This window comes from Chlorocebus sabaeus, chromosome 13 (genome assembly GCF_047675955.1).
Source record: "Chlorocebus sabaeus isolate Y175 chromosome 13, mChlSab1.0.hap1, whole genome shotgun sequence".
Lineage (NCBI taxonomy): Eukaryota > Metazoa > Chordata > Mammalia > Primates > Cercopithecidae > Chlorocebus > Chlorocebus sabaeus.
The window spans coordinates 1,703,772-1,731,598 of NC_132916.1; the positions used below are offsets into that span (position 1 = coordinate 1,703,772).

General features: G+C 43.5%; 1 long non-coding RNA gene across 1 annotated transcript in view; it reads left to right on the forward strand.

Annotated features, from left to right (window-relative positions):
- Positions 1 to 22,462, forward strand: part of LOC119625249 (uncharacterized) — a 37,176-nt gene extending 14,714 nt beyond the window's left edge. The window contains exon 4 of the long non-coding RNA XR_005241362.2: positions 22,359 to 22,462. This is a non-coding gene — a long non-coding RNA (uncharacterized lncRNA). The remainder of the gene's footprint in view (positions 1 to 22,358) is intronic.
- The last annotated feature ends 5,365 nt before the right edge of the window (positions 22,463 to 27,827 follow it).

Consider the following 27,827-nt stretch of genomic DNA (forward strand, 5'->3'; position numbering starts at 1 on the left):
TAAAAAGCAGCTCAAACTGTTTTTCACTCACACACTTACCTGTTCCAGGCATCGTGTTGAGCTTGCAAGAACTATCAAGCATAGTCTATATGAGGAGTCAAAACGAACCCATTAAACCTTCAATAACAGCACAAGAGAGTAAGGGATACAAGGGTTTCCACAAGGCGAAATTAAAGAAAACAATAGATCCTGTTGTGAACCATCCGACGTTGCAGAGGGAGTGTGTGAGAACAGCTGGGCTGGTGAGGGGCGGCTCCCCACCTTGCTCTGCCCAGGGCTGCTCTTGGGACACAGAGCGGGTCTGGCTGTGCTGCCATCTGTCCTGTCGGGAACAGGTCTGATATGTCCACCCAAGAACTGTTGGCTTTTTCTCTATTTTTAAAAGCTAAAGCACTTTCTTTGATCTTCCACCACACCCCTGCTTCAGGCTGGGGAAGGTAAAAAATTGCTCTCCCCACTGTAAAGATGAAGAAAGTGGGATGTGTAAAGGTGATAACCCTGCACACTGCACAGTCAGAGTCAAGACTCAGGACAATCTCCTGCCCTGCTCCTGTCCCCTCATAGCAATGGCACTTGGAGCTGAGCAGGAGGTGAGGAAGCAGCCTGGAGACCGTTCAGAGGCAGCCGTGGAAAATCCTGGCTTGAGCCGTACTGGGCAGCTGCCGAGTGCCGGGGCAGAAAAGCGCGCAGGCCGGGCCGGTGGGGGAGCACACACAGCTGCACACAGGACAGAAGGCCCACACGTCTCAAGACGCACACGTGCATTAGGTTTCTTCCTTCATAAAAAGTCACTAACTAGGTAAATCTGTCACATTTATTCAACATCAGCTGCATCGGTGCTTCAGAGTTTGACCCAAATATGTGTTCTGTCACCCAGGAGACTTGAAACAGATGCTGACTCAGTCATGGCAGCTTCACACTGCAGGCTCGAAATCACAGGGGCTCTTCACAGAAGGGTGCAGGGGTCTGGGTGTGAGCAGGGCCGAGAGACCAGAGCCACAGCCTCCAGGGCTGCACAGCCTGTGAAATTCACTCTGGTCATTTTCTTTGCTTAGGCCAGCAATAACTTCCCTCATCAGAGGAACATCCATTTTGTTTTAATATGCCATACATCTCTTGTTATCCCTGACTGGTGACTAGACATAGATTATTGCCATATTATATGCCATATTGCAAATAACAAAAAATAACCAGGCTCTATCACTGTGGTGAAATGCAAATCCTAGATTTAAAACTGTTTTTCAACATAAAGTCATGGGAATGGAAGTTCAAACACCAAAACAAAGTTATATAACAGGAATAATAAATTAAAGATGTCAAGCAGCAGATGCGGAGAGAGGAAGCACACACACTCACTCACGCCTGTGGGAGCCACAAAAGCTGAGGCCTGTTGCCAGTTTATTTAAAATGTATATGCACGCATAACTCCCAAACCCGGCAAATCACTGCTTAGGCATTTTGACAAGCATTTAGATAAACAGAAAGAATTAGCTGTGGTAGTTCTTTTTTTTTTTTTTTTTTTTTTTTTTTTTTTTTAACTGTCTCAACAAACAAAAGAAAAATACTGAAAGTGTTTCACAGCTGAGGCTGCAGGAATTAGGGCAGTAACAATGCTCACAACTGTCAGGTTCGGTGACTTACAGGAATAATAACACTGTGAAAGCAATCCGTGGACTAAGTAACAAGAAATATGCAATAACTTTCACTGCTCCTTTGCTCTAATACATACAGCTCCTAGCTGCTTTGAAGGGATGTATTCCTTATTTCCATGTTTCATGAAATTTTATAATTGTTAAATTTTTCTAATCCCTGCTCTGACGTTACTGGCTGTTTGATCTTGGGCAATTTAATTCCTGTCTCAAAGCCTGTTTACTGATTTATAAGATGAAATAATAGTGTCTACCTCATAAAAATACCATGAACATTTATAGAAACGATGCATTTAACACCATCTCAGTATGGGGCTTTCCAGTTAGAAGATCTTTACCAATTCAGCTTTTATTGTTTACAGTTTATGGTGTCATGTATGACCTGCTTTCTTCTTTAGCTACTCACTTTTGTTAAGTTATAAATTATGCTTTTCTATGTGAAGTAAGCCAAGATAAAGGGAATCTAGAGCGTTGCAGTGGGAAGTGGATATATTCTAACTTTAAACAAAATGACCAGCCTTGGGAGTGAGGGTGTTATCTGATGTGGGGTCCTGATTAGGAAAAGGAGCCAGGCTAGGGGGAGCAGGGAAGGCAAAAAGACAAAGCAGATAAAGTATAAATCTGCCTTTCTTCATGGTGCAGGACACACAGCCCTCCCGCACAAATAGTCCGTCTAACACACAATCTCCCTATGCCTGACTTACCAGCAGACACCTCGGCTGATAGAAAAATGCAAGTGAGCTCACAGCAATCTTAGTGTTACCAGTACTGCACATATCCCTCTCCAGCACAAGCACCATCCTATAAAATACCCAGCAAGCTTTTGTCTCCTGGAACTCAGCATCTTCCTTGCTGATCTACCCATTGCATCCTTGCAACATATTTTCCTACTTTCTTTAATAAATCCTCCTTTCTTTGCCTTGTAGGTAAAGGTAAACTGCCTTTGTAAATTCCTTGACTGTATGCACCACTGTCCCCAGTTAGTCACTATCCACAACCCTCAATCCTTCTGTTTAGAAAGCCTGGAGAGTGATGCACATGGATGTCTGGAAGCGCATTCTATGTAGAAATGATGACAACTTCAAATTCATGCTTGTTGTTAAAGTGATAGGAAGGAAGACCACCTGGCCAGGCCATGAAAACAACAACAGGGAGGTGCATAGCAAGAAAATAAGTGCCCTAGCAGGAAGCAGATGGCACGTTCAAAAGAGAAGTGTGGAGGTGTGATCAGTTAAGCAAACCATTCCAAACCCTTGGCCTGAAGCAAAGCGAGGTATAACCATGGAACCCCACAAGAGCCTGGGCTGTAGGGTGCCCACTGGACAGGAGCTGTGAACACACAGAAGAGCAGCCTTTGCCAATACCTGGCTGGGGAGAAGGGAGAAAGAGAGACTTCCCCAGCTTCACCCTTCTCCCACATCCCGAGGTCCTCCTGGCATTTCCAGTTCTAAACCCAGCAGAAAACAGAAAGCAAGGAGCCTGCACCTAAAGTTCATGAGGTTCAGCCTCCTGGCACGTAGCAGTGGCGAAGAATGGAGAGCTCTCTGAGACGGGCAGAGAGGACATGCACAGCATTAGATAGAGGAGAGGTTGTGGGGTGTATTACACGAGGTCTTGAAAACCCAGCAAGAGATTTCACCCTGCTGGAGTGGGAAGTCGTAGGAGACACAGTCAGGAGAGCGACTGCGTCTGACTCAGACTTAAAAAGGTCCTTCTGGCTGATGTGTTGAAAAGGGCAGAAGAGAGAAATGGGTGAAGCAGGATAACATTAAGAGGCTGCTACCATCATCCAATAAGAGGGTCAATGGCCTAAGAAGATGGCTGGTTGGAAAAATGCAAAGGAGATGTTAGATGCTTGATATGTTCTGACGGTAGCACCAGCGGGGCTTGGTGATGATTGGATCTGAGTGATGAGATAAGGAGAAGCATCAGAAGACGACCCCAGAATCTCTGACTGGAGTAGCTGGAAGGGAGAAGTCATCACTAACAAATGTGAGGGATCTGCAGGAGGAACTGGTGTGCAGGGAAGATGGAAAGTGGTTTGGACATGTTGAGTCTGAACTGTTTATGTAGCAAAATAGAGACTTTAATGAGGCAAAAGCTGATACAAGCCTGAAGTTCAAGAAAGAGGTTAGGTCTCGATGTATTAATTTAGGAATATCAGCAAGATGGAACCTAGATTTCTACAATCAGGGAGGACATATGCATGTGCGTAAGTGTGTATGCCCAGCACAACATCAGCTCTACATAAACCTTTGATATTATTCTTATTCTTAACTCTTCTTCTTCTTTCCCTTTAGTATACTTGATTAGGATTTATACACTATTTTTTGTTTTATTAAAATAAACCTTGACATTCTGTGAGACTGTAGCTTTAGCAGAATTTCTGACCGGTTCAAGCTTATATAGATCTGCTTATACCAATAACTACAACTAGAAACTCTGAAAATAACGCAAGAAACAACCAAAGGAGAACTCTGAATGGTGGCTGGATAAAGGTGGAATGGTTTGGTACCTAAGGATTAAAAAAGAGGAAAACATGAGCACAGCAGCAGGGCATCTGATATACCCCTACCCATATAAGAAGGAGACCCAGAGGCACCATTTCCAGACCCCCAACCAATGGCAGAACCAAACCCAGGTAGATGTACAACTGATAAACATCATTATTACAAACATTTTCTCGGGCCGTTGTCTTTTTATCTTGGATGCTTTCCCTTAGAGATGCTTTACAATGGAATGTTGTTCTAATCTGTGGATCCCTGACTTTCCATGCCTTCGTGGTTTTAAAAACGTTAGTCTTATCTAGACGTGCTTTCCTCATTGCACAGATTAACTGAGTTAATGTGTGCACAACTAATGGGGGAAGGATGATTTGAGCCGAATCCCACAGCACAACACACACCTGTAGGTAATGAACACAAAGAAAAAGCATCTTGAAATTGACCAGAAAGAAACCCATTACCTATAGGTGAACAGCAGTTAAAATGTGAAGGATTTATCATCTGAAATGATGAAAGCCAGAAAGAAGCAGCCCAATAGCTTTTTCCTTGTTTTCCCCACACCATTTAACCGCTGAATGAAAAGAACTTTCAACTCCAAATAAAGACATACTCAGATGAAAGAAAAGTAGAAAGATATAAGTTGCTTGTGGAAACAGAGATAAGCCCTAACATATCAATAATTATATGAAGTGTAAATGGCCTAAATACATCAATCAAAATACACAGATTGGCAGAGTGGATAAAGAAAATGCCACTCACCTATATGCCCTTTATTAGCAACTCACTTTAAATTCAATTATATGGCCAGTTTGAAAGTAGAAGGATGAACAAAGATAGACCATGCAGCATTAATCTAAAAATCAGAAGAGACTCTATTAATATCTAATAAAGTAGACTTCAGAGCAAAGAAAATTACTAGAGACAAAGAGGGACACTACAAAAATGATAAAAAGATACATCTACCAGGAAGTTATAATAATTCTAAATATATATGCACCAAACAACAGCACCTTAAAATGCATGAATCAACAACTGAAAGGAGAAATAGACAAATCAAACATTATGGTTGTAGATTTTAATACCTCTCTGTCAGCAACTGATAAATAAGCAGAAAACCAGCCAGGATACATAGGATCTGAATAATCACAATCAATTAACAGTATCTAATTGACATAAGTAATACATTCCATACGACAACAGCAGGATATGCATGTTTACAGGTGTCCACGGAGCATTCACTAAGATAGACCACATCCTGAGTCATAAAACAAGCCTCAATACATTTAAAAATTATAGTCATATAGTCTATTATCTGACATAATGAAAGCAAACTAGAAATGAATAACAAAATCAACAGGAAAATCTCTGAACATAAGGAAATTAAACTACAGATTTTTAAATGAGCCATTTGTCAGGAAAAAGTCTCCAAAGGTTTAAAAAATACATAGAGTAGAATGAAAATGAAAATACAGCATTTCAAAATATGTGCAACACAGCTAAAGCAGTGCTGAGAGGGAAATCTATAACATGAATTGCTTATACTACAAAACAGTAAAGGTTTCAAATCAATTATCTAAGTGAATGCCTTAAAAAAGTAGAAAAGTACAACAAAATAAACTAAAATCAAGTAGATAGAAGGAAATAATAGGGAGCAAAATCTGTGAAACCGAAACAGAAATTTAATAGAAAAAATTAAAATCTAAAGCTGTTTTTCAAAAAGATCAATGAAGTTAACAGACTCTAGCAAGACTGACAAAAGAAAGAAGATAACAAACCAGAAATATCAGGAGTAAAATAAGTGATATCATTACAGATCCTACCATGATCTAAATAAAATAAAGGACTGCAACAACCAATTTATGTTCATAAATCTGACCACTCAGAAGAAATAAATCACTTCCTTGAAAATCACAAACCGAAACATCTCAACCAAGATGAAATAGATAATTGGAAGAGTTTTATAAACATTAAAGACATTGAAGCCTAACTAAAAATCTCCCAAAAAGAGATTTTCAGGCCCACATGATTTCACTGGAGGATTCTAACAGACATTTAAAGAAGAGCTAACAGCAATTTCATACAACCTCTTCCAGAAAATAAGAGGGGGAAACTTTTCAACTTATTTTATAAGCTCAGAATTATCCTGATACCAAAACCACCAAAGAAAATACAAGAAAAGAAAATCTATCACTGAAACCTTTTCAAGGGGAAGACTAGACTTTGGCATTAGGAAATTTTAATTTCACTAACCATTCTTGCAATTTATTTGCAATTGTTTCCTTGTATTTTAGTTGCATATCTTTTTAAATCCCAAGATACATTATTATTTTATTATTGTTATTTATATCATTACGGTTGTTTACATTTAGTCACATAATTATCACTCTCTTTTCTCTTAATTTTTTTTTTTAAATGTCAGATCTTCATTCTAGGATTATTTTCTTCTTGCTGAAATCTTTCAAAATAATCCTCTAGCGCTATACTTAATAATGTTCTCCCTATAGGTGACTTAGTTTTTTGTTATCTAAAATGTCTTTATATTGCTGTAATTCTTGAAGCTAATTTTGCTAGGTACACCATCCTCAGCTGGTAATTCTTTTCTTACAGTGCTTGGAAAAGGTTATTCTTCTGTCTCCTAATTCTCATTGTTTCTGTTCACAGATCTTCTGGCAGTTGAATTATTTCATTACAGATGTTTCTCATGTAGCTGCATTTAAGATCTTCTCTTTGTTTTTGCTGTTCTGAAGTTTTATTAGAAAATGCATAAGTATGGATTTCTTTTTTATTTTCTTACTATTAGTTCTTCCATAATATGGCTTTCACACCATTCGCTTCACTCTTTCATCTGTGACTCAGCTTAAACTGAAGCTAGAGTTTTTCAATCGACTTTTTACATCTCTTAACCTCTTTTATATTTACCATCTCATTATATTTCTGGGTATCTCTGTGTAATTTCTTCAGAGAAATCTTCTATTTTACTTCTCTCATCATTCACTTTAACAACCATAGAGTTTTTAATTCACTGATTTTTTTTTCCCTAAAAGTTATCTATTCTAATTATGTCTGGTTATGTTTAATAGTCTCTTTCCTTGGGCTCATTTTTGATTTGGTTTCTGTGACTGTCATTTCTGATGCCACTTTTTCGGGTTTTTCTGGTAACTTTTAATTGTGAGCTTCTTTGTGGTTCACCTTGCTACACAGACATACAAAATGGCCGAAGAAATGCTCTTCTTTGGAGAGGATTTGCGTTTGCTTCTGTTAGAAACCAGGGAATACCTTTAGTTTAGGAGCACTCCGGTGCTAGGAATCTTCAGGGAGCTCTGACATAAGTCTCTGGTGCTGGGACCTGCAGGGTCGAGCCCCAGCTGGGGTCATACACATCCAAATGTATCTGAAAGATTGATGGGAGGCGCCTGCTAGAATCTTGCTTGAAAAAGAATCTAGGAGCCTCCTGGGAAAGAACGTATCCCAAAGGAAATAAAAGCAGGAGTGATAACTGCCAGTCGAGGGGTCTAGGTGGTCAGGGGTGGAGCATCGTCAGTGGCGAGCGCTGTCTGTCTCCTGCCCGTCTCCCCTTGGCCAGCCCCAGCTGGCTCCTGCATGCCTCTCCTGGAAGCGGAAGTGCAGCGGGACCCAGGCCTGGGCAGCTGTGATGGAGATTGCGTTCTTGCAGGTGTTAAAACTGTGCATCTGGATATACAGCTTAGACGGCCTCTGCCGTCACCCCAGAGGTGCAGTCTCGACTCCAGCGCTCACCCCTCAGTGAAGGTCTCGCTGCGCATGCGCAGTAGGACATTGAGCTTTTCCAGAGGACCTCAGATATCCTTCCACCGTGTAGATAAAAATACTCTGTCCGTGGTCAAGGCCTGCCACACATCAGAAGCAGTACAATCTGGTGCTTTAGAGCAGGGGCCAGCACACTTTTCCTGTAAAGGGCCAAAATATGTATTTTAGGCTTTGCGGTCTTCGTTGCAATGATTCCACTCAGCGGCTACAGCTTTGAAAGCAGCTACAGACCATGTCTACGTGGAGTGGATGCCTGTGGCTATATGCCAGCAAAACTATTGACAGAAACATTTGTGGGGTGGGCTGCAATGACCACAGGCACCAGCCCCTAGTTTAAGGGCAGGTTCAGGACCTGCCCTGCTGGGTTCACCCGATGCCTCCCAGGTCTGCCGCTGTCCCGTGGGTGACTTTGGCGAGTTCCTTTATTCCTCTGTGGCTCGGTGTCCTTGGCGGCAGAACGTGCTTAAGAGCGGCACCTGCCTCCTCAGGTTCTCCTGAGGTCTGAAGGGCGCAGGACAGTCATGGTGAACAGCTTGCTGTGTCCAGTCCCGTCAGTCCCTACACCTGGGGTCTTAAGCAGCTCCCTTCACTTCTCTGAATCTCAGCTGCTTCTGCATAATGAAGAAAACAACAGTAACTTTCTCAAAATTGTGGGGAAACCATAGCTACAACACCTACTACTGTGCCTGGAATACAGATCTTTACACTCTAGTCACAAAGAGTAGCGGGGAGGAGGAGTGAGACCTCAGGGCACAGAGCTCAGATGTGTTCCTGGAGAGGATGGACATGCCTGTGAGCTGAGGGAAAGCAAGGAACTGGTGGGGTGGGGTGTGGGCTGCTGGGGTGTCTTGGCCTTCCTGGCCTAGGTCACAGGGTGGCATGTCTCAGCCAGCGGGAGGAGGCTCAGGCATCGCTTAGGAGCCTCTGTACGTCCACGTGGCCTTAGTGCTACTGGCGGGAGCCTCACCCCTCTGGTCCCCAGGGCCATGGATCTGACCCACAGAGAGGTGAGCCGGCACACAGCATGGTGAAGGGTTTCTCTAAGGGACAAGGTGTCAGATGGAGACCGTGGGTGCACAGCTGCAAAAGCTGAGGGAGGACTGAGTGAGCAAGAGAAACATGCACTCCACACCCCTTGGCCAGCAGAAGGCACTGCCTCCTTGACAGCACACACAGCTGAGAATCAGGCACTGGGAGGAAAAGGCACCGCTTCGCGAACCACACGAGGCAGAGCCTGCACTTTGGGTGTTCCTACTGCACACCTGACCCCGTGTACCTGATATTCCCACCACCTTCCATCACAGGAGGGCTGACTGCACACCTGACCCCGTGTACCTGATATTCCCCACCGCCCTCCATCACAGGAGGCCTGACTGCACACCCTAGACCCTGTGCACGGGGCACCCCTGCAGTGGCATACATGGTGAACAATAACAACAAGGGCATTTAAGGGACTGGGTTATATTTTAAACTGCAAAGAATAAAAGGATTTTAAAATGTGCTCCAACCCCTAAGGGAAGCCTTTTGATAAATATCAAATTAGTTCTAAGCTCAATACAGGGGCTCTGTAGTCCCTGCTCTTCAAACGCTGCAAAATGTGTGCTTCTGCTTCTCCGGTGGCACCAACATTTGAGAGGCCATCCAGGCACAACTGCACAGCCTTGGTTTCCTCTGATGGTGCCTGACCCAGAGAGATGAGGGAGGCAAGGGAGGTCTCCACTCTGATGTCCAGCCAGTCAGCCTTCTTCTCTGGAATCTGGGGAACTGTGCCGTGCGGATAGGAGTTATGGCTCCATAGCTAGTTGGCTCAAACCCTTTCCAAGCCCGTGTGAGAGGGTCATCTTGCAGAGGGCCAAGATGTATTAAACTCCCATACAATCTGGTATTTTATTGTTAGCATAACCCTGTCTCTTTATTTGCAGGTTAATGAGACATCCTGGGTTATCCTGATGCTGTGATTTTATAATTTTGTGTATGTGTGTGTGCATGTGTGCGTGTGTGTCATGGAATCCTTACTTCAAACACAAATGGAAGCCCAATGTATAAAAACAGACCCAGTACTCTGCTTCCCTCTCTCCTTGCTGTCCCTTCCTCCACCCTCTTCAGTGGCTCTCAGAGGAGCCGTGTGTAAGGCACAGGATCTCTTGACCATGGATGGGAATCATGACCCCAGAATGATGTTATCCAGTGGAGGGCAGGGAGTCACTAATGGCAGCCATAGGAAGTGTCAGGGCATCCCTGTTATGCCCAGTGGGATCTGCCCAGAGCTTCAACTCCAAATACAAAGTGTGTCTTCTCATCCAGTGGGGTTTAAATTGCACTTCTGTAACCACAAATATATAACAAACCTGCAAAGACAACTCAAAAAGGGATAGAGACCGAGACAGATGGAAAACCAGAACAGCACAGAGCCACCCTCCTCAGGGAAAACTGCAGAAAAGAAAAGATTCTCTGTCACGAAACTGATTAAAAAGCTGCTCCTTCAACAGCACACTTGGAAAGTGTGCAGGAGCCATCGCCAAGGACGTTCTGTAATTTCTGATAAGAGAAATCGCAGGCAAAACAGCCGAAACCGTAAATACCAGAGACATGCTATTACAGCTACTTTCTGACACGTGTATGTGCCATTGAGATGGGCACAGCATAGGTGGGTATTAACCAGGGTGGGTGTGTTGGGCACCATTGAGATGGGCACAGCATAGGTGGGTATTAACCAGGGTGGATGCGTTGGACACCGTTGAGATGGGCATGTCATAGGTGGGTATTAACCAGGGTGGGTGCATTGGACACCGTTGAGATGGGCATGTCATAGGTGGGCATTAAACAGGGTGGGTGCGTTGGGCACCATTGAGATGGGCACAGCATAGGTGGGTATTAACCAGGGTGGATGCGTTGGACACCGTTGAGATGGGCATGTCATAGGTGGGTATTAACCAGGGTGGGTGCATTGGACACCGTTGAGATGGGCATGTCATAGGTGGGCATTAAACAGGGTGGGTGCGTTGGGCACCGTTGAGATGGGCACAGCATAGGTGGGTATTAACCAGGGTGGGTGCGTTGGACACCGTTGAGATGGGCATGTCATAGGTGGGTATTAAGCAGGGTGGGTGCATTGGACACCATTGAGATGGGCATGTCATAGGTGGGTATTAAACAGGGTGGGTGCATTGGACACCCTTGAGATGGGCATGTCATAGGTGGGTATTAAACAGGGTGGGTGCATTGGGCACCATTGAGATGGGCATGTCATAGGTGGGTATTAAGTAGGGTGGTGCATTGGACACCGTTGAGATGGACGTGTCATAGGTGGATATTAAGCAGGGTGAGTGCATTGGATGCCATTGAGATGGGCATGTCATAGGTGGGTATTAAACAAGGTGGGTGCATTGGGCACCATTGAGATGGGCATGTCATAGGTGGGTATTAAGTAGGGTGGTGCATTGGACACCATTGAGATGGACATGTCATAGGTGGGTACTAAGCAGGGTGGGTGCACTAGACACAGTTCTGATTTACTGTGCCTGACCCATCAACGCTTGAGGCACAGAATTCTTCCACACATTTTTCATGAGAAACCTAGACTAAATGGATTATACCCAATTACCACAAATATGTGCTTAATGGGAACATGTTTAAGTGGCACAAATACCAAGCTAAGTAGTGCCTTCCTGCAATGTTTATAGGAATGGGGTCAAAACAGGCTGGGACTGCACTGCAGAGGACCAACCTTGGTGACAGCAGTCAATGCACACATGAAAGGCAGTTCATGCATTTTATTTATTAGCAGTCGTCCCCTAACGCTGTGCGTGTTTACTTTTCAGGAGAACTTTTCCATGGCTTTCCCACACTCCCTGAGAGCATGAGCCGGGTTTTTCTTCTTTGCAGAGCTGCATGCCTGGTGGAGAGGACATAGTGGGCACCCAGTAAACATGGATCAGACGCCCCATGAGAGGATCCAAGCCATCAGCACTGATGATGATTTAGGCTCTGTCATTGGAAGTTTGTAAAACCCCAGTTTTAATGAAATCTTGGGCTTCTCCTCAATGAAATGGGTGAAAGCCTGAATCCTCCAAGACGTTGGTCAAAGCTAAGCAAGGACAGGAGCCCCGAGTTTAGTTGTAAATAGTGGAGAACACTCTCCTGGGATAAAGGGCAGAGAGAAAAATGAGACCACGAGGCAAGAAAGTGTGGAAAGCGTTGTTGCCGCCACCTCTGCTTCTCTTCCTGCTGGTCTCTCCACATTCTGCTCATTAACAGACCTTCCTTCACCACCGTTGGGTGCTTCATCCTCAGGGTCACTCACAGAGGCTGCCAGCGGTAGCCAGACACCAGGCAAGGATCCCTAGGGTCAGTCACAGATGTTGCCAGCTGCAGCCGGGCACCAGGCAAGGAAGGGCTGCTGGCCAAAGACCCTGGCATTCAGCAGCAAATGGCTCCCACTGACGGCTGGGTCTCCACCTCCTTTGCTGTAACTCTGTCAGTTACATGGAATTCAGAGTGAAAGGAAACTACCAGCAGGATGAGAGGTTAGAATGGCATCTCAGGATTGATTGATTTTGCCTTGAACCCATAAGAGGTCATTTTAATGCCAGGTCACTTAACTCTCCTGGAGGATGATCAAACTCTCTGCGAGCTCTGGACAGGAAAGTGAGAATAACGGTGTCCACTCAGGTCGTGTCGACATTTACCAAGGGAGAAATAGCCTCCTGTTTCTCGGTAGGGAACACACGTTTAACTCCTCACTGGGCAGATCACACCAGAGTGAAATGTGGCTCTGTGTCTTGGACCCCTGGCATCTGTGCACCAGTGTGTGACACTCTCCCACAGCTGTGCCTTTGCCGACCCTCTCTTACAGTGGAGGTGAGACAGCCACTTTCGGGCGATGGGTTTATTAACAAAGAAGTGAACCCATCCCGTATCATGAGCGAACGTGTCCAGCATCCTGGGGCCCAGCGGCTGTGGGCGTAAGCCCTCCTGATCCTCAGCTTTAATGACTACAAATCTCAAGTTTCTCAACAGCCAATTATAGATTTTCTCTTTTCCTCCAACAAACCAGATATCATCGAATCATAAGATGACAGGATATGTTAGAATTTTCATGCAGTTACATCAGAACTTTTTAACCAGTTGGCTTATGAAATAATATATTTTAAAATCCAGACTTTTAAAAATATAAAGCTTGGCTTTATATTCTATTTAGTGGATGCAAATACTGGCTTTCTGTTAGAAAATATTTAGTGTATGTTGGGAGCAATACCAGCTCCTGAGTGAGACAGACCTGGTATAAAGCATAGCCCTGCCACTGATTAACTGCGCATCTGACAACTTGGTTTAATACTGAGCTTCAGTTTTCCTATGTGCAAAAAGGAAATAACAACGTCTAACTTAGAGAAGCATTTCTTATGTTCTGAACAGATGTTTCATTTTACTATAATCCAGAAAATCTTAATTCGGAACTCAGAATGGCATCAGAATTACCTGGAGCACTTGTAAAAATGCAGAATCCTTAACTTCCTTATAAACTTGAGTTTTTAAAGAGGAAATGAATATAAGCAAAAAAATATTTTCAGAGTAAGTAGGCCGGGCGCAGTGGCTCACGCCTATAATCCCAGCACTTTGGGAGGCTGAGGTGGGTGAACAGCTCGAGGAGGTTGAGACTACAGTGAGCTGTGATCGCGCCACTGCATTCTAGCCTGGGTGACAACGCCAGACTCTCACATCTCAAAGCAATAAATAAATGAAAAAATAAGTAAATAAATAAATAAAACTTATAAAGAAATGTTCAGTCTCATTATCACTAAAGTCTCAAAGATGTTGAGGTATGATTTTATCTTTTTTTTTTTTTTTTCGTTTTTGAGACAGAATCTGGCTCTGTTGTCCAGGCTGGAGCACACTGGTGCAATCTTGGCTCGCTGCGACCTCCACCTCCCATTTTGAAGCAATTCTTCTGCCTCAGCCTCCCCAGTAGCTGAGACTACGGGTGCTTGCTTCCATGCCTGGGTAATTTTTGTATTTTTAGTAGAGACAGGGTTTCACCATGTTGGGCAGGCTGGTCTAGAACTCCTGACCTCGTGTGATCCACCTGCCTCGGTCTCCCAAAGTGCTGGGATTACAGGCGTGAGCCACCATGCCCAGTTCCACTTTATCTTAAATAAGTCACTGTATTGTAGTAACCAACACTGTTGCAATCTGGTAGACATCTGTGTTAAGTTCTTTCAGTGATTTTAGCAAATTGGACCTTCCAGCATTTAACTTGAGACATCTCTTCAGTCCTGGCCCTGCCGGGGGCCAGCTGCTCCAGTGGCCAGCCCCACTGCTGGGGAACAAGTGATGTGCCCACAGAGAGGGTGTCTCGGGTACTGGATGGAGAATGCATCTGTACCGCCAGGCATGCAGTAGGCATGCAGTGAGTTATCATTTAATTACAGGATTGTTTAAACGAAGTTTCCCAGTCCTTACAAAGAGCCCCTCCCCACTTGCTTAGGCACAGCACAGGCGCAGCTCTCTAAGGGCTGAGGAGGTGAGAAACGGAAATGACGCTGAGAGCCTGGACCCTGTCTCTGCGCTGTGCTGCAGGTCTCAGGACTGCGGAGATGACTTTTCCGGAGAGAAATCACATTCTTCCCAAACTTCTGATCCCTCAACATCACTACGTATATGATTTGTATTAAAGCAATGTCCTGATTGAAATTCCTTACATCTTTTTAAACGCCTGGTACACTGTGACGTGGTTAACCTTGGCTGCATCAAATGAAGGGTGGTGCATCAGCCACTGTGTCGAATACATGGATAAAAACTCTTCAAACACGTTAAGACGTAAACGCTGCAAACGCTCTGACAAAAGTGGAGAGACACAGAGCCAGATAAATAATAGTAGATATTTTTTTAAAAGATGAGCTTGAAAATAAAAAGCAGCGCAAGCACAGACCCCCTTGCAAATTGCACGTGTGAGAGCTGGCACCAGATTAGTTCCCAGGAACCTGTCCAAGACCCCCAAACCATGTACACTATAGAAGATAAGCGCAAGAAGGCATCTAACCATTGGCCCAGTTTCTCTTCCTAGCTTCTAATTGCAGATTCTACTTTGGTGTTGGAATACTTTCCTTTGTTATTCAGTTTTTATCAGGACCTACCTCATTACAGGATCGCACACTTTTTAATGAATGTGGGTTCATCTATATCCTATTTCTTTCCTTCTTCATTTCATAAATGTTTGCATTAATAAATATTCAGTGAACACTTACTCTGTTTGGTTATTTCTTTAGCTATTTGGGGGGAAATGAATTAGGCATAATCCCTGCCCTCAAGAAATTTCTTGTCGCCCACTCACAGGATCACTGACTTCTCTTCATTTTCATCTATGGGAAGATTTCCTCCTCCTTTCTCCTTCCTTGACACAATCTTCTTCCCTTCCCTCTGCCTCTAAGTCATGAGCATAAACTCTTTACCAGGCCTAGTCTTAGGCTGAAACCACAAGTTATTTTCTGTCTTGAAAACATACAGAAAACAAAAAAACCCTCTAAATCAATAAATGACAAATGGCTTCTATTCCTATCTGAAACTAAGAGAAAATACTATAAAGAAAGAATGCAAATTTACATTTTGTATGTTTTTTCTGCCAAACCAATTTGCCTGAATCCAAGGCAGAAACTGTGGTGTCTGAGTCTGTGTAACCTCTGGATTTTCAGAAAGAGGAAAGACTCTACCGACAGCCAGATCTTGCTGTTCCTGACTGAGGACCAGCCAGGCTCAGAGGGCAGCAGTGATGCTGAGCTGAGACCACACTGCAGCGGGGCCTGGAGCAGGGGAGAGGCAAACCCACCACATATCAGATACCACCATGCAGCCCCTCGGACTAAGAGGGACACCTGCCACTTCATCCGTGCCCACACACGCCCACTTGAATCTCCCCTCTCGGGACTACATGTATGACGGTATCTTCATCCATCCAGCATTGGCTCCCTCTTCTTAATCTCTCTTTGGGATTCACCCATCCAACATTGGCTCCCCTCTCCTTAATCTATTCTTCACCCATCAAGCATTGGCTCCCTCCCCTTAATCTGTTCTTCACCCATCCAGCATTGTCTCCCCTCTCCTTAATCTCTCTTTAGAATCACCTAGCACAAGCCCCCATGCTTTCAGAAGCCCCTCTTAACTCCCCCTTATTGAAAGGGTTTCCTGGTTCATTTTAATTCCACTCTTGCTTGTCTCAGAAAGTTAAATAAATCTAACTTTTTGGACACAAGTGTTCCTGGTGGTCTTTGGATGAAGAACGTGAGTGTAATTGGAACCCGGTAGCCAGTTTGCTCTTGGGCAATACCATGAAATCCAGATCTGTTTGGTTCTTGAGTTCAGACAGTGAAAGTGTTTGGCAAGCCGGGGGTGCCTGTCACCGTTCCTCACATCTTTACACATCTAACCCCACTGCCTCCAGGATGCAACAACCAACACAATTTCATGCCAACCTGATTACTGCTGCTTTTTGAGTTAGTGTCTTTCTTTCTGAAAGCATTTGGAATTTTGTTCATTCTCTCTGGTTCCCTAACTTTATCCTGGATGCTTTGAAATTCACAAGACTGTATGCAGGCATGTGCTACTACATGTACATACTGCCAGTTACTTACTGATCTCCGAAGGCCTGTGCCTTCTTTCAGCACCAGGGAGTGACCTCCTGAAGCGTGCTGGGCACAGGCACCCTCGGTAAAAAATGTGAGACAGAGTTAAGAGCACCCACTGCGGTGTCAGGTTGCCTGGTTTTAAATCCCAGCTCCACCACTAAGGACTGTGGGATCCAAGACCTCTTAGTTAAATGCACCATGCCTCAGTTTCCCTATCTGTAGAAGGAAGATAACAGCACCAACCTAAGGTGTTTGGAGAAGTATACTTCTCAAGCGCCTGAGAGCCATGAAGCCTTAATAGGTGTTAGTGGTTGATATTATCAGTAGCTCCTTCATTCCTCTGTTTTCCCCTTTAGGAGCATTTACGAGCAGGCTACCTGGCGTCGCCTCATGTCTCCCCTGCCCCATGTGTTGTCACTTTGTCCATTGCATTCAGTTTTCAGACAGATCCTCGGCACCTTTCAATCCTCGCCAAATATTCTTTATGACTATTAATGGAAATACATGTTAAAAGTACATACACAGAAAAGAAATATCTCCCTGGCTCAGAGTCTTTTTAGAGATGTGTTCTGGTAATCATTAAATCAGCAAATAACTGTATAACCACACATATTCTTCCAGAGACCAGGAAATGAGGAACACTTCTCAAATCACTGAATATGATATCAAAATCTTAGCCCAGCAAAATACAGCATAAAAATAAAACATTACATGTCAATCTTATTATGCATATAGATGCAAAAGTAATAAACAAAATGTTAAGAAAGAAAATCCAGAAAAATTATACTAAAATATTTACATCATGACATAGTTGAGTACATTCTAAGTCAGCAAGACAAAAACATTAGAAAATCTATTAATGCTTTTCAAAATTTACTATGGCAACAAACTCAAGGAGAAAAAAATCCTACATGGTGAGATTAAAAAAAAAATTAGCAAACTAAAAATATAAAAGAATACTCTTATTCCAATAAGGTATGGCTCACTAAAGTAACTATGTCAAATATGAGAAATTACAGTGACATGGAAGCAACATTCCCTAGAAGACTTCACATGAAACCAAGGAAGCTCATGATCCCAGCTTCTATTCAGTGTTATGCTGGAGATGCATGTTAGCACTGAGTGGGGAGTGCAAGGTGCAGGATAGGAAGAGAGGATGTCATAATCACTCCAGAGCTACTCGAGAGTTAACTTAGAGAACGAGCAGCTTTCCTTATTTTTTAACAAACATTTATGTGGTATTCAATATACAGCAGGCACTATTCTAAATAGGTTAATAGGAAAAATTAAAATAGTTATTGATCACAGCTAAAATTCCATTATACTCCCTTGCACCATCAAAAAGAACAACTCAAGACTTAGAAACATTACATGTAACAGAAAAAAAAAACATAAAAACAGAAAGTGACAAAATTTTCATGAGATAGAAATGGAGAAAATTACAAATTTTTGAGGCATATTGAAAACAGATAAGTGAATGGAAAGATTTACCATGTTCATGGATTGAAATATTCAATACTGTGAAGTTCTCAAAACTCTGTAAAGTAATTTATAGATTTCATGCCCTTCTCATTATAATCTCAGCAGGATTTTTTTAATAAAATGTGGCAAGATTGTCTAGGCCTTATAATAAAGAACAAAGGTCATAAAGTAGTCACAAAAATACAGGTACAAAAGAAAGAAGAAAAAAGATGATGAAAATTATGATACAAGGTATCACAGTTAGTTATGTCAGTACTTTTAAAACAACATAATTGTGATGGCTAATCTTATGTGTTAACTTGACTAGGCTGAGGGATGCTCAGACAGTTGGTAAGATATTATTGTGGATGTCTCTGTGAGGATGCTTTTGGATGAAATTAATGTTTGAATCAATAAACTGAGTACAGGATATTCGACTTTACCAGGGAAAAGAAATACACATTCTCTCTCTCCCTCTCTCCCTCCCTTCTTCACTCCCTCCCTCTCCTTGGGCTGGAACATCCATCCTTTCCTGTCCTTGGACCCTGGAGCTCCAGGTTCTCAGGTCTTGGACTCCTCAGTCAACACCAGCAGCTCACCAGCCTTCAGGCCTCAGATTCAGACTCAACTACACCAGAATCTTTCTGGCTTGCAGACGCCAGATCATGGGACTCCTCAGCTTCTATAGTTACAGGAGCCAATGGTCATAATCCATCTCCTCTTATATCTCTCTACATCCTATTGGTTCTGTTTTTCTGGAGAATCTGGACTAATAAGTGAATTTATGAGCAAAATAGAAATCTGGAGAGGGTTAAGAAAACTGTTCTACACTCATGGGAGTGTGATTCCTGCAAAGACTGGGAGAAAACGTGGCTGCATCTGAAGTTGGAAACGTGAGTACCTGTGTCTCCGTGGCCCAGCTATGCCACTTCTAGATTTCCAGTTTAGAAAAAGTGCTTCCACAAGGGCCTAATGATTTTCATAAAGACAGAAGGACAAAATACTGGAAACAACTAAAAGTCTATGAAAACAGGAGACTGTGTGAATAGTAATTCATTCATTGGTGGGGTAATAAATAAACAGTACTACACATCTCAACCTGAATTAATCTCACGAGGAACATGTTTAACATACAAAGCCAGTCATGAAAAATGTAAGATGTAAGATTTCCCTTATACACGTTAAAAAAAAATACACAGACTGATCAATACCAAATATTGAGCAAACCTCCACACATTTGTAGTAAAACACGAATAGATATTTGGGAAGAATAAACACCAATGCAGTCAGTGATAACTTGAGGAATGGGAGAAGGAAGCGATGGAAGTGAAGCCTTTGCTTTGGCAGCATTCGCCACGTTTCATGTCCTCTGCTAGTGGCTTGTATTCATCTGTCATCTGATTATCTGATTATTTATAACTGCTTTGAAATATTTCATTAGGCCTTTAAAATAAATACAATTAGTCAAAGGGACAAGAGGTTCAGTGAATGAGCAATAGATAGAAACAAGGGAGAGAATCTTAAATGGATAAAGAAGCGGGCCCCTATTTTTGGTGTATGCTCTGAATACAACATTATTTCAGAGTATAAATTGGAAAAATTCCCCAAAACATACCACAAAATTAAAAGTGTTTTAGTATGACACAATCAATCATGGTTAGTTGTTTTGCTTTTGTTTTCCTATTTATGCTTTTTTATAACTGCATTTTAAAATATATATGCTGTTGGGCTTCACAATTTCTCTACTGGCACAGGATGAGAAATAGCAAATGAAATAATGCATCTAAGTAACTTTTAAAAATTAATTAAAACGTGAAATGCAGACAACCTTCCCATCCAGTCAACCTCAAGGAGACCCAGCTGCTGACGAGAGCTGACCTCAGTGTCTGGTTGAAGACGTCAAGAACAAGCTGTTCTCATGCATGGTCCTTGTTTCTTTCCTCCATAAAACAACTAATTGAATTTGTCTGGGCTTGGTTTTGTCTGTCTCCACCCAATCTCTGGTGCCTGTTGGGGGCTTGGCCCACAGTAGGTGCTCCCTGTCCATTAGCTAAACAGATGACAGTGGACATGGCAGCCGATGCTGGTTAGAAGTTGGCACCTGCCAGATGGAAAGGAGAAAGACAAGGCAAGACACCATCATCCCCTGACTCTCAGGCACCATCTGCACGCACAGAGCATGAGAGCCTCTCCAACCGCAGTCATGATTCGTACTAGAGCCGTGCAGAGAGGGAGGGTTTTGCTACTTTCATTACATGAAATGCCCAGATGTCTCTAAGTTCCTAAATAAATATTCTATTGATAACTAAGTCTAATCTTTAAATTTCTGATACTCCTGAATATTAAAGAATGTCATGGGCCTGGACTATTACCACCAATAACAGTTATTTTGTAAGCATTGAAGTCTTTTTCAACAGATGACCAGAAAAACTGTAGATGGGACTATTTCATTTCATTCCACAGTTTCCAGCAGCTCCTTTCCTGAGCTGGGCCTGTAGCCACAGACCCTCAGCTCAGGGGGGAGGCATAGGAGCTTCCACCATGTGGAGCCAACAGTTCTTTGTCTGAACCCACCTGTATTAGTGTGTTTTCATGTGCTGATAAAGACATACCTGAGACTGGGCAATTTACAAAAGAGAGGTTTAATGGACACAGTTCTGTGTGGCTGGAGAGGCCTCACAATCATGGCAGAATGTGAAAGGTATGTCTCACATGGTGGCAGACAAGAGAAGAGAGCTTGTGCAGGGAAACCCCTGTTTTTAAAACCATCAGATCTCGTGAGACCCACTCATGATCATGAGACCCACTCATGGTCATGAGAACAGCACAGGAAAGACCTGCCCCCATGATTCAATCACCTCCCACCTGGTCCCTCCTACAACATGTGGGAATTCAACATGAGATCTGGGTGGGGACACCTAAATAATCTTATTATTTTTCAGCCCCTGTGTTATCCACGTGACACCCTCTGTTACTGATGCTTAAGGAGTAGCTTTCTCATTCCCATATCATGTGCCTTCATCAGCTCCCTGAACAAGGGGTCAGCTCGAGCTGCACTTCCCCAGCCTGCAGGGTTTTCGCACATGAAGCCTCAGTCTCTCTCCTGAGCAGAACGTCCTTGACAAATGCCAAGTAGGACTTTTTAACAGGGCCATCTTGCTTCTCCTTCAGAACATGAGCACACGGAAAAGTTGGCAGCAACTCAGATCCACAAAATGAGCAAAGGACTTTCCGTGCAGGTGATCTGTTGGGCGGCCCATTTACCCGTGCAAAGAGAGAGTTCCAACGCATGCTTCAAGAGCACAGTGAATTTGCCACTACTGTTATTTGGTCTTATTATAGATGTACAAAAAAAGAAAACATTTTGGAAGGTGTTCCAGTCTTAATGGGAAATACGGCCTATAAATTTAAAAAGATAGCCAAGCAGAGCAATCCACAAAGTGGCAGAAATGTGAAACCTCTTTTCCTAAATATACATTATGTCTTTAAAACAGTACACACGCAGCATATGTCACTCATTGCATATTGATCATTGAGGAAAAAACTCAGATAGATAAATATAGATAATTAGTACATGTAGACATATTTTAAATTATTAAAATAAATATATGGGCAAACCACATCTTTGATTTACATAAACATTGAGCATCTAGTAAGCAGCATTTAAAATGTTTTTGAAGCATTCTTCCTAATTCCTTTCTGCAGATCCTTTTTAAATATCCGATTCCATTAACTTAAAACCCTGCCAGTGTTACAGTTTCCAAGGAAGAAGGCATTTTCATTACTCTGACACTAAATTAAAATCTTTCTTTGTCCTTCTAGCTAATGGAGAGCGCCGGCGTTGCCAGCCCAGCACAGTGGCGCTGGAGGACAGGGATTCTACCAGAATCATGAGGGCAGCCATCCTGGGACGGGGGAAAAGGCACAGCGTTTGACTGGTGAGTCTGTTTCTTGTCTCCAGGCTGCTTTGTGCTTTTCCCCCGGCATTGTGGCCCCTCCGTCCCCAGATTTATAGCATTCTGCAAGCGTTGCATAATAGGGTATTTCCATCACTGGCCCTGGTGCATGAAAGCCACACTGCCGGCTTGTCATTATCACCAGTCCGGGTTCCTTTCCAGTGGAGTAAGGGAAACTCCAGGCCTGGACTGGAAGAAGCTTATCTCCATCGGGGAAATGTCTGCAGGTGACTGAAGCTTTCATTCCACCATAGCACATTTCAAGAGCACATACTCACTCACCCTAACACTTAGTAAGGACCCGTTTACAGGAAAACATTTATTTTGAAGCCTGCGTCTCTGCCAAAAGATACAGAGTGCTAAGATGTTCCATTCCTTTTTGAGGAGATTCCGCTGGCCTTTTAAGCAAGAAATGACTTCACAGTCGAAACTTTGGTTTGGAAGACTCTTGTTTCAAATCTCGGCGGCATCCAATAAGCCCACCTCATCAGCTGGTGGTAAGCACCTAGGACTTGGGCCAGTAGAACCAAGGAAAGAAACACACTAATTTAGTAAAAAGGTATCATAAAACATCAGATCTGCTGTTTGTGGCTGTGGGTGCTTTGGAATGTGCACACACATGAGGTTTTCCTCTCCCTGCCACTTCCTCCTTCTCTTCCCCCTCTTCACACAGAAGTAGCTGCATATCAAGAATTGGTCTTTCCCAAAGCCTAGGCCTTCAGGAGAACTTGGAAGTTTTCAGACAAAAAAGAACGGTGTTTGTAAACCAGGTAAGTCTTGGAAATGGCATCTTAGAAGTGGGTGGGATAGGAAAAGGACCCCAGTGCATGCCAGCACCATGACAGACCGAGACCTCTCCTCTGTGTGCAGAGGGGAAGTCTAAGCATTTGGAGACCGTTGGAGCCAGTTCTTTGCTTCCAGGCATGAAATAAAGAAGCATCAGACAGGAATATAAGGTGTGTTTAGGAAAACCGGGTCACCAGGCACTTTCACAAAATAGTTCTGGGGCCCGGCCTGGTGGGTGTTGTAACTAGAAGGTAAGCGAGCAGAGAGATGGTGGCCTCAGGAGGTCTGACTGAGAGGATGAGCTTTGGAGCCAGGCAAGAAGTTCAGATGACACTTGTCTTCCTAATGCTGTCTCGCCTTGGGCACGTTACTTCACATCTCTGTCCTTAAGCTTCCTCATTTATAAAATCACACATCCCTCTGAATTTATTGTGCAGATTAAATGAGTTAATATTTACAAAGCATTTGAAGTAGTGCCTGACACCTGGTAAGCATTATATAAATACTAGGTACATAACCTATTGGCCCCGTGCAAGTCTCCTAAACTGAGGCATACATCCCAAGAATAATTAAAGTTAGGTTTACCCCAATCTTAGTGAAATTTCAGCTCAGAAATACAAAGAAATAGCATTTTCAGTAATAAGGCTAGCGATAGTTATTGCACACAGAATGCATGGACTGAGATTTATAGGCAATATCATTGCGGATGCAATGACTTTGAAAGGTTTCCTCCGGACGATGCCTCAGTCTTTTAGTTGTGATGTGAGTGTGTGGGGGTGTGTATGCATGTGTGTGCACTGTGCACACTGTGCGTGCATGTGTGTGGTGTCACATGTGTACGAGCTGCTGTGTGTGTGCATGTGTGTATGTGTGCATCACGCACACTGTGCGTGTGTGGTGTCACATGTTACATGTTGCTGTGCTTGTGTGCATGTGTGTGTCGTGTCATATGTGTATGTGTTGCTGTGTGTGTATGTGCGTGTGCATTGTGCAGACTGTGTGTGTGGTGTCACATGTACGTGTTGCTGTGCTTGTGTGCATGTGTGTGTGCATCGTGCACACTGTGTTCATGTGTGTGGTGTCACGTGTGTGTTGTCCTTGTGTACATGTGTGTGCATCATGCACACTGTGTGTGTGTCTGTGTTGTGTCGCATGTGTATGTGTTGCTGTATTTGTGTGCGTGTGTGTGTTGCAGGTGTGTGTTCCTGCATGTGATGGTGCCCATTGCTGGGCTCATTCTCAGCCCCTGAGAGACAGTGCTCACAGCTGAACTAAAATTCCCACTCCAAACAATTTGGTCAGAATCAATTTACATATGAATGTGTGGGTAACGTTTCCTTAACCAAAAATGTGAAGAATTGTGCTCTTCTTCTCATGCTAACAGGCAATAATTAGCAGTGAACTGGTTAAGCTAGTTTTGTTTTCCCCTTGTGCTTGTTTAAGTCTTTGTTGGTCAGGGCCTAAAATGTGCCTCAAGAACTGCGGAAGAGCAAAATTCAGCAGAGGGAAGAGGAAGGAGCAGAAGACGGAAGGAGACTGGAATATGTTGACAAACGCATCAGACTCAGAAGTGGCGCCCGGCCTGGCTGTGTTTTCACAGAAACCATTGCCAGTCTTTCTTCACAGCACCATTGCAGCCTCCCCTTTCACAGAGATGGCTCCACTTAAGGAACTTGCCTTCGGAAATGGAAGACACAAGGGAGGTTACAGGTGGGTCCCGAGACAGACACTGAAGATAGAGAACAGGAAAGGGTGAAGCTGAAGAAGACCAGCACATTTGTTTTCAGAACTGTCTGTTATCACAAGAACAAGCTCAGGCTCCTGCAAGAACAGGCTCAGGCTCCTGCTGCCAGAAACTGAGGGGCAGTTGTTTGGCTTCTTAACAAAAGCAATTCAGCAACCAGCTTTTTTTTTTTTTCCCCATACCCATGTGTGAACATGTACATATATATTTGTTTAATTGTATTAAAATATCTTTTTGCTTAGCAAAATGTGTCTAAAGTTTTGATAGGTTTATGAATAAAGTTAAAAGTGATCATCCAATTTCAATTAGTAAAACAATTTCAAAACTTACTTCTTGATATGTTGCTTTATTTTAGCAACTACCCTGTTCCGTCTTATGGTTTGACTGCAGTTACATGTAACTATTCTTGCAACCCATGTTAAATGAAGACAATTAGACAGAACTTGAAAGCAATGTGATTACAGTGTGCACCACATTAGTGGGATTCATTTGGCTCACTGCATAGCCTGTTCTTGGGTTATCATCAAGGAATACCTGAGACTGGGTAATTTATAAAGAAAATAGGTTTATTTGGCTCATGGGTCTGAAGGCTGTACAGAAAGTGTGGTGCCGACGTCTGCTCAGCTTCTGGGGAGGCCTTGGGAAGCTTCTAGTTATGGTGAAAGGTGAAGAGAGGGTGGACATCTCAGGGGGCGAGAACAGGAGCAGGTGTGGGAGGCGCCACACACTTCAACAACCAGATCTTGTGAGCACTCATTCACTATCATGAGGACAGTGTCAAGAGGATGGGGCTAAGCCATTCATGAGAAATCCACTCCTGTAACCCAATCACTTCCCTCCGACATTAGGGATTCCATTCAACGTGAAATTTGGGCAGAGAAATATCCACACCATTTTAGTCATGAAGGAAAACGTGGATTTTTGGCTCAGCCATTTTTTATCAAGAGACCTAGTACCCAAGTAAGTTATTTTGTACTGCAAAATGAATACAATAAAAAGACATCAAATTTATTTACCAGCACTCACTATAAACACAGACCTTACTCTTTAAAACTTATCATCCTGTCTCAGCTGGGCATGGTGGCTCACACCTATAATCCCAGCACCTTGGGAGGCCAAGGCAGGCAGATCACTAAAGGTCAGGAGTTCAAGACCGAGCCTGGCCAACATAGTGAAACCGCGTCTCTACTAAAAATACAAAAATTAGCTGAGTGTGGTGGTGCATGTCTGTAATCCCAGCTACTCAAGAGGCTGAGGCAGCAAAACTGCTTGAACCTGGGAGGCGGAGGTCACAGTGAGCTGAGATCGCACCACTGCACTCCAGCCTGGGCAACAGAGTGAGACTCTGTCTCAAGAAAAATAAAAATAAATAAATAAATAGAGAAAACTTATCACCCTGTTTCAGGAAAAAAAAAAAAAAAAAAAAAAAAGCTAAATGAAGGAAATGGGCCTAAACCCGATGAGAACATGTTTGAGGCTGTGCTTAGGTACAAGATACAAAGTATCCATTGTAGTTGTTCCAGAAGAAATGACTCAGTGCAGCAGGGGCCAAATAAAGGTGATGTAATTGACAGGAGAAGAGCCCGGGGCCAACCGGGTCCAGGAAGAAGTCTCCGCTGGCTCGCTTGGGGGTTCCTCAGATGGGGAGAGATGGATGTGGCCTCCTTTTCACATGAAAAGTGCTCCCTGAGCACCATCTCCATGGGCTTGAATAGGACCTTGGTTTCTCCAGGCCTCCCTGAGTCCTCCTGAGGTCAAGGATCAGCTTGTGACTTGAAAGACGCAGAACTAGCTCCCAGCCTTGGTGGGACGGCATCTTGATTTGTGCAAATCAAAAGGAAATCACATAATATGACTTTGTCTTCAAAAAGGAAGATGGAGTGAGTCTGATTCCGGGGCGGGACTCCTCTGGGGGCGTGAACGCCAACAGCAAGGCTCAGATGTAAATACGAGACCACCTGTGCCCACCATGAGAGGAGAGCAGCCCCGCCCCTGGATGGGGGTCTGTGAAAAGAAGTCTTTTGTGTCAGGGACACTGGTCTCTCCTTCACAAGGTCAGGAAAGCCGATGAGGGAAGACGAGCGGCGATTCATCTCCACCCACAGTAATAAAACATCAGAGCTGGATTTCAGGTTGAAAAGAGAAAAAACATAAACAAGTCTTTTCTAAAAAGCATATTTCAGTGAAACTATATTGTTGATCTTTTAATGAAAACCTTTTCTTCAAACTTTTAGAAACTATGCTTTGTTGCTTCACTTTTTTTTTTCTGGAATGTTGGAGGAGTTACATCAAACCCTTGTAACCCAAGGTGCTATGGCTTCTTCCCCTGGGAAGATGGTGTAGCCTGCAGCTTCCCACCCCACACTGTCCTGCCTTGAGTGCAGGCTCAGCGCCCGGCCTCCCTGGGGCCTATGGAGACAATAATACTCATTTCTACATGGTGAGCTGTAAGTTGTGGATGGGGGCAGATATCCCTCCCTGAAGAAAAGGACAGAGTCCTACAAAGCAAATGCTTTTGACGGGTTTTTCCTCCTGCTGGGATGCTGATGTGATGCCTGGAGGTGTGGCAGCCATTCTGAACCTAAGAGACAATGGGGTGTGGACAACGGAAGACTCACAGTTCCCGCTGACATCCGGAGTGCACAGAGCCTGTCGCTCCCTCTTTCCAATGTCTTCTAACAAACGGTTAAGAGGGAAAATATTGTTACTTAAACCATTCTTTGTCAATTTCTTATTATCTACAGTTGAATACACAACTATGTAAATACAATTGATTTGTATTTATGTTTAGAAATCTGCATTTATAAATGCATGACATGACATGGGCAGTTAAAACAGGTTAAAATCCAGGGCACCTGTAGGTCGTAGTAAGCAGCTGTGGTTAGTTAGTGCCTGTTCCCAGGCCTGCACTTTGCTTGCAAGAAAGCACCATGGCCAGCACTACCTCAGTCTTCCAGGAGTGGCCTTGATAATGTAAAAAAAAGGATGAAATTCACTGTAATAATATGTTTGATTTAGCCCAGGCTATTCCTAAGATTACTATTCCAGCATGTACTCAATATGACAATATTAATTCGATGCTTTACATTCTTTCTTTCCTACAGAGTCTTTGAAATCGGTGTGTGTTACACCTACAACATATCCCACATTGGAGGAGTCACCCTCCCAGGGCGAGACGGCCACACAGGCCTCCTGGACACCCACACAGGTAGTGAGGATTTGAGTTTCCACAGTAACCAAAGCCCAAACCTTCCCCTAACCATACAATACCAGAAGTCGATAACTAGCTCAGAGCATGAAATCAAAAATCTAAAGTGATAATA